General features: G+C 40.0%; 1 protein-coding gene across 6 annotated transcripts in view; it reads right to left on the bottom strand.

The window, feature by feature from the left end:
- The window catches only part of DOCK2 (dedicator of cytokinesis 2), a 433369-nt gene that overhangs the window by 156494 nt on the left and 261701 nt on the right, over positions 1–15174 (bottom strand). The gene's annotated exons all lie outside the window — the stretch shown is intronic.

Raw genomic sequence — 15174 nt, 5'->3', positions numbered from 1 at the left:
ATTGAATAGATCTGAAGAGATGAGATGGGTGTTCAGTGAGAGTCTAAATTGCTACCCAAGAAGCAGCCAAAAGATCATCAAGATTCTCAGATTCCTAATTCTTCTCCGGAACAAATGAATGAGAAAAATCACTCCTACTTGAGAAAACACACAGGGAAATGTGACTTGCCGACAGGATGGTCGCAGGAAGTAAAATGGGTCCGTGGATACCAGGAAACTGACTAAAAAGAGGTTAGACTTTTAGGGAGAAAAGGTGACAAGGAAAGAGTATGAGGACAGAGACTTCCTATTTATTTTGCAAATATATATTTGAAGCTTGATGTCTCCTAGCCCTGACCTCATTTACTCCCAGCTCAGGATCAGAGCTAGTGTGTATGCTGGTGTAACTCAACCCAATACCAACTCATCAGATGGCTGTGGCCCCCTGGCACTTTCCAGGCACTGTGCAGGGAGAAGCAGAGTGGGAGCATGCAGGTGCCTCTGCCTCTGGATTTCAGGGGGCACAGCAGGGCGGGGAGGAAGAGGGTGGCAGGAGGAGGCAAGGGGCATCAGCTAATTACCAATTACCAGGTCCTTTGCAAACACAAAGCCTCCACCTGAATGATAAATGTTATTACTCCAGCTCCATTTTGCCAACTGCAATGTTTCTTCTTGCAAATTTAAAGAATTCTCCAAGGGAGCAGCAGATTGCTTATTCCACAAAACTTCCATCTAGCTCATACCCTGACTGACTGAGGGCTGCAGGATAAAATCCTCCTTGGCAAACTCTATCTGCAACACAAGTTGCATAACGTTGATGCAAATAACAGAGAAGGGAAACTAAAAAACATGCCATATATGTTTTTACCTAAACACAGTCACTCACATTTTTAAGGCACTTTCAAACTTATAAAATACATGCATATTCAGTGTCTTACTTAGTCCTACTGACCTTCTTTGAAGCAATATTATCCTTCTTTTATCAGATGGGAAAACAGTGGCTCAAAGAGGTATAGAGATGTGTCCAAGGTCACAAAAGAAAAGTGCACAAAGGAATGAATATGGGCCTACAGATCAATTTCTGGCTCAAAATTCCCCTGCAAAGAGAGTGTGTGTGTCTGTGTGTGTGTGCGCGCACGTGTGCTAACACGCTGCCAACAAAGAGGTTGCCAGTATGTCTGTACCAACATCTATAAAGGCTGAAATCCGATACTAGAACCAATGCATTTTCTGCGTATGCCCTTTCATTATTAGGAAAGTAACACATAAATACTGTAGGAAATTTAGGAAATATGTGAAAGTATAAAGAAAAAAGTAAAAACCATTCATATAAGCTTACCAGCCAGACATCTCATGTTTAGACCAAGAAAACATCTCAGTTTGATTCACCTTCTATCCAGTTTTTCTACCCAGTCCCATGCTTGTGTAAACAGAGAATTTAGATGAAGAAGGAGCCCAGCACAGAGGTGAGGAGCATAGGCCCTGGAGCCTGAGAGCCTAGGGACAATCCTAGTTCCACGAGGTGGTGGCTCTGTGTCCCCCAGGAAATTATTTAGCCTCTCATATTAGTTTCCACATCTGTGAAATGCAGTAAAATTATATCTGCCTGTGGGACTGATAAGAGAAATTCACAATTTGATATTTACAAAGTGCTTAGAAACTTGCCTGTAATAACAATAAACACTGTAATGTACAGGTGTTTGTTAAATAAAGAGGTTATCTAACCTCAACATACAAATTTCAAACTCCTTTTCAAATAATTCCCCTTGGAAAACCACCCAGCATGTATCAGATACTCAAACAATGTAGGTTATATGCAATCAAACAGCTTTGCCTGAGGAGCTCTGTGGAATGAGACAGCGCAATTTAAGGGAGATACAAGGGGTTAGTATCTGGCTCCAGCTCAACTATACGTTAAGCTGTGTGACCATACACAAATCACTTAACCTCTCTGAGCACTATAAAACTGTTAAATGAGGTAACTCCATCAGCCTAGAAAGACAATGTAGGTGATATTCTATAAACTGCAAATCCTCAACCATTAAGGGTTATTTTTCTCATTGCTGGTATTATTCAAAGGTGATGGCCAAGATCTACCTTACTGAGATAATTAAATGTATCAAGCCTAGTCTGGATACAATACCAAGGGAGTTCAGAAAGCTCTAAACTGACCAGGTGAACCAGTTCCAGATCGTCCAGCTAACAGCTGCAGTGCATTGACATGATTTACATTATTTTTATGTATTAACATTATTTCTTGGTATTCCAGGTGAATATTATCATGGGTTCTAGCCTACATAAATTAGAGCTCATCTCCTCTGAGCCCCCATCTCTTCCTCCATAAGATGAGAGAATTCATTCTTTGGAAGCAATAAATACCTTTAGGCAACGTGGACACTGTACTGTAATTTTTTTCTGGAGAGCTTCTTCCAAAAGCTGCACCCTAGCTATGCAAATATTGACGAGTGACATTACTGCAGTTTATGTTAATGTTCTCTCTCAAATGTGGAATGGCATTAAAGCTAAAAAGAAAAGGAAATGAGCAGAATAGAAAGAAGGTATTTGAGTCATGGCAAAGCTCTTAAATAATATTTGCCCAGGACCAGGATATACATGGGATTCTGACAGACACAGATAAAAGTAATTCTCTCCTCCAACCTCTCTGGAGCATTTTTTTTAAAGATCATCTTTCTCCTGTCAAGGGGCTATCACAGTATTATTTACTATGTTCCTTCAGCAAAAGGGTAAAATATCGTATGTGCGCACTATTCAATTGAGAAACTTAAAAGTTCGATTAAGATCTCTGAGAAAAGACTGTCATAACACTGCTTCCAGCCTGTTCTCATCAGTGGGGCCTAATCCTCAAGAAAGCAATCATTTCAATGTACTCCGGGATGCAATCCCATCTCCAAAATTGGCTTCTCCCAAGCACTCCTCTCCACTGCTCTATAAGGGCTCTTCGATGAGGTGAAACTGGAAAACACTGGGTTAAACAAAGTTAAACAGACATCTTTCCTGGATGCAGGAATGCTTAGAACCACAGCAAATTCCTAAGAAGAGGATGAAAGAGGCAACGTTTCCCAAATGTTTGACTACAAAACTGTTGATCCATGTGCTTGGTGTTCCATGGAATGTGTTTGGGAAAATTTGGCTTGAATAGAGTCTTCATCTTTAAAAGAATATCACAGCAGTCCTCAAAAATCTAGACTCATTGATTTTTCTGGAAAACCCCTATGTTGAGAAAGAACAATAACATAGTAAATACAAATACAGATTATACAGATTTCCTATGTTCCTATAACGATTATGAGATTTCCTATATAATATTAGGAAGTGATGATCTTGAATATTCTAATCAAAAATCTTACATCAGGAGGAAACACAATTTTCTGAGTACTTTCCCTATCCATCCAGACACTTTTCCAGGCTAACACTACATTCATTCCTACTGACCATCACCCTCCATGCTTTTCCCTTATGGAAGCAAAACATTGGGATTGAGATTCTTTAAAAAAATGTGTAGAAGGAATTGGAAAATAACTGAGGAATAAAACATATTCTTGCAAGGGTAATTAGGAAAGTGCCCTCATGGACTGAGGGAAGATCTAACAATATGAATCTCAGTTCATCTAATAAACTGCTTAACTATATTTTTGACAATAAGAGCTGCTGATCTCTAGGAAAAGAACTTTCCACTACTGGGCTTGGAGGAGATCCAGGTGTCCTAAGGTGGAGGTCAGAAAGATGAGAAGAGCCATCCACATAGATCATGATGAGCTCAGCCATTCAGCTCTTAGGCTTTCCTGTAAGTCCAAAGGAAGGGCCAAGTTCCAGCTATAAATTACATCTGCAGAGACAGGAGATGGGAACGAGCACAGAGCTGATGTGCTCTCAATGGCTATACTGTCCATCACCTGCCACCGGGGCTGAGCTATCACTTTTATGACATCAGTGGAATTCTTCAGCTAAGTTACAGCCATGCCCTCTTTCCAAACCCATCAGTTATTCAACAAGTGATGTGTGACCTCTTGGAATGGTGTGAATGGTGAGATCTCGGTTTGCATTTATCTCCCAAGTATGAATGCCAGCCAGCAAACTGTTGAGCCAAAAAGGAAGGGAAAAAAACCACCTTACAAACTTTGCCAAACCCACCTAGTTTCTGGAATACAATCAACAACTCTCTGAGAAAGTATTTTGTTCTCTTCCCCTTGGTGTTTCTGAAATCAAAGTATGCAAATGAGTATCCACACAGCTAATTGCATGAGATTATATCTTACATAATATTATATTTTATTGTATTACATTATTTTTGTACAGCATAATAACTGCATAATCATTATTATGGTGCCAGCAATATGGCATGGTGGTGAGGAGCTGAGTCTCTGAAGATGGACTGCCTGGGTTTGAACCTAGCTCTATCTTCTATTGTGTTATCCTCCCTGAGACGCTAAATCTGAAAAAGCCAATCTCTTGGTGTTTCTTTATTCACTGGAGATAAAATCATTATCTCATAAAGTTGTGTTGTGGATTAAATGACATAATTCATGTAAAGTGCTGGGTTCTATATTCAACAACACGGACAACATATATCACTAGAATACGTGTTCATTAACACAAAATGTAGCTATCTGGCATAATTTCAGAAAAATTAGGAAGGCAAAAAAAGCACAGTAAAATCCTTTCCACTAATACTAATCTGCTGGTTAATGTCTAAGTTTCCACCTTTAAAGCATCATCAAATTTAACTTCAGGTCCTGATCTCTATTAATATGTAAATACTCCAGGGAAGAATAAGGGTTTAGTTGCTTCCAGTTGCCCCCACATTAGCAGGTCTCGCTGGGACTCAAAGAATCGCCAGGGAAAGGCCATGAGTGCACTGCTTACCTGAGGAAAGGCAATGACACAACACAAAGCAAAAGACCCCGTGATAACCATCATAAAAATATACCAGGAAAATTCTTCTCACCATACACTTACCACTTCTTCAAACCGTTAATGATCACTTTAATGTCCACATCAAAGAAACACATGCTAGAGAATTAAGGTCAAAACAAAACCAGATGGTAGATTCCAGAGAATAAATCAGGTGGCTGTCATTCTGGAGTCAATTAATGATACTGACCGTTACTTTTTAGTTGGGGACTTAAGGGAAATAAAATTTGATGAGTGTGAATAAGTTTGTGTCCAGCCATTTATTTCCATCTATGGAGTGAAGGCAACTCAGTAAATCTTCATAAACCTTTGTCCAGATGGTGAGAAAGAAACTGGGTGTCAGGAGACTCATTTGGGCCCCCTCTGCCCCATATTAATGGCGTGACCCTGGAAAACTTACGCAGCTTCTCAAGGCCTCAGTTACCTCAATTCAAAACAATGAACTGAGCAACATCACCTCTGGAACATAGTTTTAAGTTTTATATTACATTTAAAATAAATGATCAATTCCACAAGCAATCGAAGATTATAGTGTCCTTAGGAAAAAGCTGAAATAATACAGTTAAAGTTGCCCTTGACCACTATATTGAATCCAAACCCATCACTTCTATCCAACATAACCCTTGTTTCTAGTTTATAAATGCCTTTTCATTTTCCATCTTACATATTCATATACGTGGACCCTAAAATATCTTTTAAATGAGTTTGTATTTTTTTGAGACAAAGTCTCCCTCTGTCGTCCTGGCTGGAGTGCAGTGGTATGATCTCAGCTCACTGAAACTGCCTCCCAGGTTCAAGCAATCCTCCTGCCTCAGCCTCCTGAGTAGCTGGGATTACAGGCACCTGCCACCACACCTGGTTAATTTTTGTATTTTCAGTAGAGACCAGGTTTCTCTATGTTGGTCAGGCTGGTCTCAAACTCCTGAACTCAGGTGATCCTCCCGCCTCGGCCTGCCAAAGTGCTGGGATTACAGGCATGAGCCACAGCACCCAGTATAGTTTGCATTTTTAAAGTAACCTAAACAGTATCACATTGGACAATATTCTAAAGATTGTTTATTTCCCCTCAGGACATATCTAGGAGATTTGCCTATTTCACCACATATGGATCCATCTCAGTCTTTTAACTGTGAGATGATGCTCTCAGCATGAATATTCTGTAGTTCATTTGGCCATTCTTCTAGTGTGCATGTATGTGGTTTCCTATATTGTGATTTATAAATAGTGCTACAGTAACCTCCTTGTACATGTGTGTGAGTAATTTTCTAGGTCAGATACTTAGCAGAAGAATCACTGGATTATATACAGGCAGAGTATAATTTATTAGTCAAACCAGAACATTTTGAGAGATAGTAATAATTATACCAGTATCACAAATATAAACTGGTTCTGTCCTAGACAAAACAGGATGTGCGGTCTCCCTAGACAAGGATCATATATGGTTTCTGTATTTTTAAAATTTTAATAGTAACGAATGCCATCCAAAGCAAATTGAACAGGATATTTTTAAGCTTTCAAATTCTACTAAGGTTTGACTTTTTCCCCCAAAATAGGAAGGGTAGACTATCAGAAGTTTATGCTAATCCTCAGATCCCAGCTAAATACCTTTCCTTGCTGAAAGGCAGAATTCTGTAACAGAGAACACACATTAGCTCAGGGCTCCTTTCAGTCCTGGTTTTGATAGTTTGTAAGTCCCTCTCCCCTGAAATGAGACACCATTCTTTATTTAATGCCCCATTTCAGTTTCCAGAATGAAATACCAGTGGAAAGGAAAGACCAGCTTTAGCACAATAACTCCTCCTTAATTACCAGTCTTATCTCTCCACTGCAAGGTCATCATTTTCTGTGTGGTAGGGCCAGAAAAAATCCCTTTCTGAGTGTGACATTATGTCTTCTGTCATCTTCAATTATTTTCCCTGTAGACCTCCCCTATGAACATGTTCTCCCCTTCATTTCTCTTTTTATGCATATCTGGTTCCTTTGGGACTTTCTAGTGTTTTCCAATCACTAAAAAACAGCAAGCAATCCCTTAAAAAGCATCAACAAACAATATTCAATTTTCATTTTATCCTACACTTCTCTCGATGGGAAGTCAAAGGTCATCCACAGAGCCTCAGCTATGATGATTTCATTATCAAAAAATAATCTGCTCCACTGATAGTCACAGGAATTAAAAAGCACTAGAGCTCAAACTTTGCACCAAAGGAAACTCTAGAATCCCTACTTTTACTACTGGAAAAAAATCTCTAAGCAATGAGGGCTGTTGGTGTCAGGGTGCAAAACAAACAAACGGAGTCAATTCATTCAGTGGTATTTGTTGAAACTCTGAGTGTCCAACACTTCGGTGTCATGGGAGATGAGCAATTATATTGGCCTGGTCTACTAGCAGTTTATAATGTGGTTGTGGAACCAACACTAGTGAGAATGACTGAAAATGAGGTGGCAAGAGTCACCTAGAATCCCTAGCCAGATTGGTTGCTGTTAATTTTCTTTCACTAAAAATGTTGTCTTTTGCCCAAAGAAATGCTGAGATTTGGTGGCTTGATCATATGTCAACTCCACTGACTTTAAGCTTTGGGTAATAAGAGAGGCACATAGGTAGGTGCCCATCTTCCGCCTCAGGCTCTCTGAGATCTACCATATTTGCAATGAATAAATTCAGTCCTGGATTTGGAAGAGTAATGACAATAGCTGTTTGCATTTCTTTACAGCATAGTGGCTAAAATTATGGGTTCCAGAGATTGTTGCTTGCTTTCAAATCTAGGCTCTATTACTTACTAGCTATGTGACTTGGGCATATTACTAACATTTCTATACTCCAGTTCTCTCAACTGAAAATAAAGGTAATAATATTACCTTGTATATTCTGAAAATCAAATGACTTATATATGCTAAATTCTTGGACTGGTGCCTGGCACATAAAATGGATCAAAATACTGGTTGTTGTTATTAAAAACAATATCTCATATTTTGAGAAGTTACTTACCAGTCCCTAACCTAATACCCACTATGTGCCAGGTACTATTCTAAGCACTTTAAATGTATTAACTTGTTTCATCCTATGAAGGAGGTACTATCATCATCTCCACTTTATAAATAAGGGAACTGAGGTGCAGAAAGGTTGCCCAATAGCTAGTCAGTGGCAGAGCCATGGTTCCAATTCTAGCGTCCATCCCCTTAACCACTTTGCTATGCTGCTCTCACTCTCTAAGTGCCTTTGTCCCCATGGCAAGGTTTCTTCAGCTCCAGAACAGGGGTAATATGTGGGCCAGATATTGACTAAGACACTGAAGAGCCTGATGAAAGGCCACCTGTCAAAGTGGCTCTTTCCTTAGATCCATGCATATGCAGACACAAATCCCAAGTCACAGGCTCCTGTTGGACTAACACACCTAGAATTATTTTGTCCCACATTTCAGAGGCAGACAGCTTGTTTAGAAGAGGTTCTGTGTGAATCCCACACTCTTAAAAGACTCTATTTTCAGAATTCAAGCAGCTTCTGCTTCTGCCCAGTAGAGTAAAGCCTGGGAATCAGGAAGACCTCAAATCCAGTCTGAATTCTCATTCACTGCCTGGCAACCCTCTGTTCTGCCCTCTGAGTTCCCATACTTCTAATCTAAACATGAGCAAATGAGAAAGGGAGAATCTGAGAACATTTGTAATATTTCTGGTCTAGTGTGATGTGTTTTTTTATCATCTTACAGAATTCAGCATAACATTTTTTAAGAGTAGGATTTTCCCTGATACATGGTTTTTCTAAACCAATGTAAACCCTTTAATCAGATTTCCTATGGGGATCAAATCGCAAGTCACCAATCTCACACCTGCATTTCTTGGATTTATGTACCAGCTCAGTTTTGGGATATCATTGAGTGCCATACGTAGACTCTTCAGTAAAACACTTTGCTCATTGGCCCTTGATGGTTTAAAATGGCTGAAGTGACCATGCTGACAACTGCCTTTAAATGTTGAAAATAGATCTAAATAATGAACATCAGTGGAGAAATAATCTGTTCAGTCTCTGTCTCTCTCTCTCTCTCTCTCTCTCTCTTTCCCCCTCCCTCCCTCCCTCTCTCTCTCCCTCCCTCCCTCTCTCTCTCCCTCCCTCTCTCCCTCCCTCCCTCTGTGTGTGTGTGTGTGTGTGTTTCCTGTCAATTCCTCAAATATTTTCTCTATATGGCCAGGTAAATTGGAAATGAGTCAAAATCATTAAAACATCTGAGACTCAATACATTAGTTACATGATCTTGGGTAAATAACTTAATCTCTTTGGTTTTCAGTTTTCCGCCAGTAAAATGGGGGCAGTGTGTTAAATTAAATGAAATAGACAAACACAATAGGCCTGAAATTAATATTAGTGGTTATTGTTGCTTTTGCTAATGATTTTGAGTAAAGATTTTCAAAGTACCAAAAAACAACTTTAAAATTAGTAATAATTAGCATTATTCCTCCAAATATTACACAGCCTTTATTTGCTTTTACCCAAAAGTTCTCTCCTTATTCATTTCTGATTTGTTTGGCTTCCACCAGAGACAATTTCTGATTTTCTAGTTTTGTTAGTTTTATCTATTTGTGCTAAATCTCTTGAAATTTTCAAGCAGTGGGGCCTCAACATCAAGGCCTCGAATTGATTCTAAGCGGCTCTGGGGTGAAGACAGCTGGTCGCTGTCCAGGGGCTGACTGTGCTGTGAGTGTGCATTGCGATGACGGAGCCTCCTCTGGGGCCAGGCAGATTCTCTTTGTCTGGCTGCCAGTTCTGGGCAGGCGCTGCCTGTGGGAAGAGGCCACAGCAAAGCACAGGAAGCCAGACAACAACAGCTATGTCAGAGTGTGAAGGGACTTTGTAGATCATTTACTCCATGGGACACAAAAGTGTCTACAGAGGTCAACAGATCACCTACATGAGTGTAGCTGGCTGGGCACGAAAAGCCATGGTTGAGGCAAAGGTGACTAAAAAACCCTGCCCCACCAGAAGGCCATGGAACTGCTCCTCCTGCAGGGATTGGTGCCTTATGGGGATGTGGACCCAGGTTACTACTAAAATGCCTGAAATCCAGGTTGTTTTCTATGTGGAAATTCTTGATCTTAGAATGCTACCAATGAATTCAATTTTTAAGACAATGTGCAGGCCAGATTAGATACAACCATTTCCCATATCTGCCAGTTTTAACGTTCTAATTTAGCCTTGGTCTTTTGAATCCAAGTTCCGTGTTCTCCAATAATCAATCCCTCCACCCAGGACTGAAAGCCCCGTAAAACAGGAGCCTGTTGGTCTGGTTCACGGATATTCCCCAAGAGCAGCTCCTGGCTCAGAGTAGGCATTTAGTATCATATTCTTTTCTAAATGAAGGAATCAGTGAGATTAACCAAAGAAAGGTTTAGGAAGAGAATATCTATATGGATTATAAAAGAGTCAGAAAGGATGGGGTAAGGCTACTTGAGTTTTAGGACACAGTATGAGGAAAGCATCAAGTTGAAAAATCCACAAATTTTGGGAACTGGTGAGAGTTAGGTCAAAGAGAAGAAAGGAGTTTTGTTGGAACCAAGGTTTGCTTTGAAGGGTTGTCTTCGGGATGTATAGTATCTATACAAAAGGCGTTCTGAGGGACCAGAGCATGCATATTGTTTCTTCAGTCAAAAGCTTCATTTGAAAGAGCATCTTTAGTAAACATCTTTGGTGTCCATCAAAGTCTATTAGTAAACTGCTGTGTGATATGAGTCAGGACACGTGAGTTTTCTGAGCCTATTTCTTCATCTGTGGAAATGGACACAATCTCACTTTCTTTACCATCTTGGCAACTGGAATTTAGGATTAAAAGAGATAATGTCCTCAAAGTTTCTTGCTCAGTATACAAAAAGTTCTTAAACGGGATCAACATTGTAGTTGTTATTCTAATAGCTAAGCATCTAATTCCTCATTGATCAAAAATGAGAGGGTTAGACCAATTAGATCGTTTTGTAGACCTAATTTGGCTAGAAAACGTCCAGGCAGAGGGCATGATAAGACTGCACTTTCCCCACTGAATTTAATAACAAAGTGTGAAATAGCCCTGCTCATAAGCTGCATACTCCCAGAAAGCCAGGAGCATACAAACCACTGCACGTATCAAGGAATTTCAATACGTTTATTTTTATTTTTGTTTTATTTCAAATTTTCTAGAGCTCCTTTTGAGTAATACATTTAAGCATCATCTCCCAAAAAATCAAAGAAGCCAGTAGAAAATAGGACCAAAGAGTACTTTACTGCCAGGGAGTTTCCTTGACAATGAGCTTGTTTTATTCCTAGGGGGTTTTTGGAGAAAGAGGAGGGCAGGTGAATTGTAAACAGGTTCTAGGAAGCTTCTATATAGTTATAGCCATAGATCAGGCTGATAAATAAAACTCAGGCAGAGTGGAATTGAAGTGACACAACTTTCTGTACAAAGAGAAAGGTTATCTCTACTCTTGGGATGAGTAGAGCTGAATAGTTTCCATCAGGAACTGCAAAGCTCTATAAACTTCAATAGCACATTCTGACTCTCCTAGAACACTAATGAAATTGTAAAAGTATAGTTGTCCTTTAAATGTTTGTGCCTGAAGTTATGACCTGTTTCAAATGACAGGAAACTAGAAACAACACTTTAATGGTTATGAATGCACTTAGAAAGAAGCCTTGCTGTCTAATGAGTGTTGAGAAGGCACTACAATTGAGGAACAATTTACTACCAAGAAATCAATTTGAAAATTCTATACAAAATTATCACCCATTAAATTGTCTCTCTTCAAAACTGCAGGCCCTAAAATGTTACTTCTGGACAAGGAATTTTACAAACAATAAATGCTAATTAAGTAATCTATTCAAATGAGTTGATTGAAAAAAATTTTTAAAAAGTACCTCCTAGAAAAAAAAAATCTCAACACTCTGGTTATACTGCGGCTGCTGCTGCTGCCACTCTGCTATGTTTGATCCTCCTTTCTTTACAAAAAACCACATGGCATTGGACAATAAGCTGGACCACTCCATTTTCCTACTACCTTCATACATTATGGGTATAATGCAACATGAATGAATGTACCCACCTGCAACACACACACACACACACACTCCACCACACACAACTGCACATAAAGAATTCTGTTTACGACATAATGATTTTAAGTGAACAGAAAGAGTTATGTATTAGAGTAGTTATTAAGATAGGGAGAATGCTGATGTCTCAATAAGACCCTAAGAAAATACATATGTGCACACACACATACACATACCAAAAGATGAATTTGTGTGTGGCTAAAACTATTAAAGACCCTTTGCAAGTAGAGCAACAATCCTGAAAGCCAACAGACAGCGATAAGAAAGGGCATGTACATAAGAGCCACCCTTCAACCAGGGAACCCAATGCACTTGTAAATAAAACATAAATAACAGCTTGGGCTCAGGAGTTTGACATCAGCCTGGGCAACATAGTGAGACCCCATTCTCTAAATAAATAAAATAATAAATAAATAAAGGCCTGGCCTACAACTGAAAGACAAAACAAAAGAAGAAAGGAGAAGAAAAAAATAATAATCGCTTTCCTTTTTTTATACCCAGGGTCCCTTGTATCAACAAGAGTGGCTCAGTAGATGCCATTTTTTTCAAAGAGCAAGGTGCTTTGGTTGGTCAACAGCCTGAAGTGCGTAAGTACTCAGTTAGCCCATGCCCTCTAGTGTTAGGGATCTTGGCCTATACCATCATTCTAGAGAGAACAATTTCAACCTAGGAAACATCATGGAAATGAAAACAGAAAGACATTTAATAGCCCTATGAGACTCTGGTAGTGAAGACGACAGTGGGGCATTATTTTTCCCAGCAGTTGGTAGAAAACACTTCCCTCCCTTTATTTTCTTTCCTGGCATCTAGGCTTTCCATGGAACCTGCTGATGCAACTTGGTGACCCAATATGTCACCTGTCTTGTGTTGGTTTTGCACAATCAGATAAAGGGTTTGACGTCAATTTTCACCATCTGTGTAGCACCAACTTTTTGGCTAATTATATAGGAAACTTTAATATTGTGGCCTTTAACTTGAAGGCAGACAGAAAAGAATTGAACATGAGTATTGATTTAGCATCATGTGAAATTAAGCCTGAAGGGTATTATGTCCTCATAAAGTATAATTACTCCGAAAGTTTTATCTCAAATTGTCTCAGGAACTCTCACCAGCAGGTAATAAACAGACTTGGAAAAATGTCACTGGCCACATTAAACATCCCCAGTCTGGACATGGAGGGCAATCTTATGTACAGCTCAGTGTAGTGGGAACAGTTCTAGGTTCTAAAGGCTCCACTGGCTCTGATGTCCTGTGAATGTCACAATATGAAAAGCGAAGCGAAGGAGAGTTCTCTAATAAACAGAAATTCGTACAAGATTGGTATGTGTGTGGAATGCAGCAGAGGCTTAATAAGGATCTGAGAAAGGCATGGAACTCTAATAATGATCATCCTTTTTTTCTAATCCTCTGTTTCTAAGCACAGCGCATACCTGCCCTGTTAAATCAACTGGCTGACTAGGGGCCATTTTGTCAGTGAAAAATAATAAAATAAAACAAAAACATTAATGAGGAAATAAACCTAGAAAAGAAGTGATGTCACTGAGATTTAGTGGCCAGAACAACAGCTGCCTGCTAGTGGACCAGTGAGCATCAGCAAAAGTAGAAATGCTTTTCCTGGAGCCTTGGAGGCACCTGAGCGTTTCGCTTATTATTCTCACTTCCAGGTGACTCATACCCCAAACAGATGAAGGACTCAGGAATTGTGCCTTGTGAGGATAGCATTCTGAGGACAAATGGTTAACCCGCCCAGCATGAGAAACCGACCAGGTGGGCTGGAGAGAGCCTACTGGGGGACTGGAACCAGTGACCGACCTCACCAGAAGCAGAAGGGGCACCTGCCATTTCTCAAGAAAGCTGTGACCTAAAAAGTTTAGTTATCAGTCCAAATTCCTCCAGGAGACCATTAGAAACTGCCTCTCTGTTTCCCTGAGTCTTGTAGCTAGAGATGTAACAGGTCATTTTGGGGACTTCATTGCCGTGGCCCCTGCTGGGTCATCTGCTGCGAACATGGCATATCGTTTTCACTCAGTGCCAAACACTTAGTGCAGTGAACCTCGGAGGAGCTCCCTGGGCACACAGGGAAAGGACGCTGGAAACAGGTCAGTCATGTTTTATGAATCAGGTCTGAGACAAGGTAAGCACGTCTCCAACCACAGGCAGCACAATCAATCTGCTGATCTTTTTAAAAAGTTAAGAGAGTAAGCAATAAATCAGCACTGAGGGGGTAGATCCTCTGCCATCGAACTGTCTGGAGATGCAATTTTAAATGACTTTGTAGTGACCTTGCTTACGTAATTACAGGGCTCAAAAGAGATTATCCTTACATATTCCGTGTGGCGGTGACCTGCTTGGAACAATGTCCTGTTTGTCTCAGATGTCCACTTCTAACATGAAAGGCCTGCCTGATGACTGTCCTCTTCCTTGCAAATGGACAGACTTGGGATCTGGATCTGTGGTACTAATCATCTAGAACTGAGAGCCATCTGGGCCAGGAACATATGGCTCAGCTAACACCAGGCCACAGACATGGAAACAAGCCTGGTTTTGGTGCCATTCAGAGTAAACATTAAGTGTCCTCATGGCAAATTTGTTCCAGTGGCTGAGAGAAAGGCACCCTGGTGACTTGCAGAGTCATTAAAAAAATGTTGGTGCAGAATTTGAGCGGCATTTTGTGGCTCCAGCTGTACAAGGGTCAATTGTTGGACTGGGAAGAAAAGAGGATTAGTCCCAAGGAAATAACTCAGTGACATTTAGCATAAAAGTATGCCTTAGGTGATTTTTCCCACTGTTTATCTACTCAGACCATTCTAGAAGTTCCAAGTCTGGATGATAATAATCCTCGTAAGTGATGATCTTGGATTGTATTTTATTCACAGTGACATTGGCTTTGGGGGTAGAACCAAAATTCTTTTTGTTGAGGACTCACGGTGCAGAGTAAAGTAGACGTACATAGGTTCAGAAGGCAGACTTGAGTTTGAATTCTTGCTCTGCTACTTAGAAGGTATGTATGTTGGTCAAGTAACTAAACCTGTTCCTTAATCCAAAAGAAACATTTTGCAGATAATAATACTCACCTTGCAAGACTGACATAAAGATAAGCACAGGGAAATATTCCCATCCTGGTACCTGATGGAGTGTGGATCCAAAACTAAATATTTAGACCAAATATTAGAGGAAGAAACCTCACAAAGCAA

This window comes from Papio anubis, chromosome 5, assembly GCF_008728515.1.
Source record: "Papio anubis isolate 15944 chromosome 5, Panubis1.0, whole genome shotgun sequence".
Lineage (NCBI taxonomy): Eukaryota > Metazoa > Chordata > Mammalia > Primates > Cercopithecidae > Papio > Papio anubis.
The sequence above is the reverse complement of the archived record's forward strand: the minus strand, read 5'-3'. Positions and strand labels throughout refer to the sequence as shown.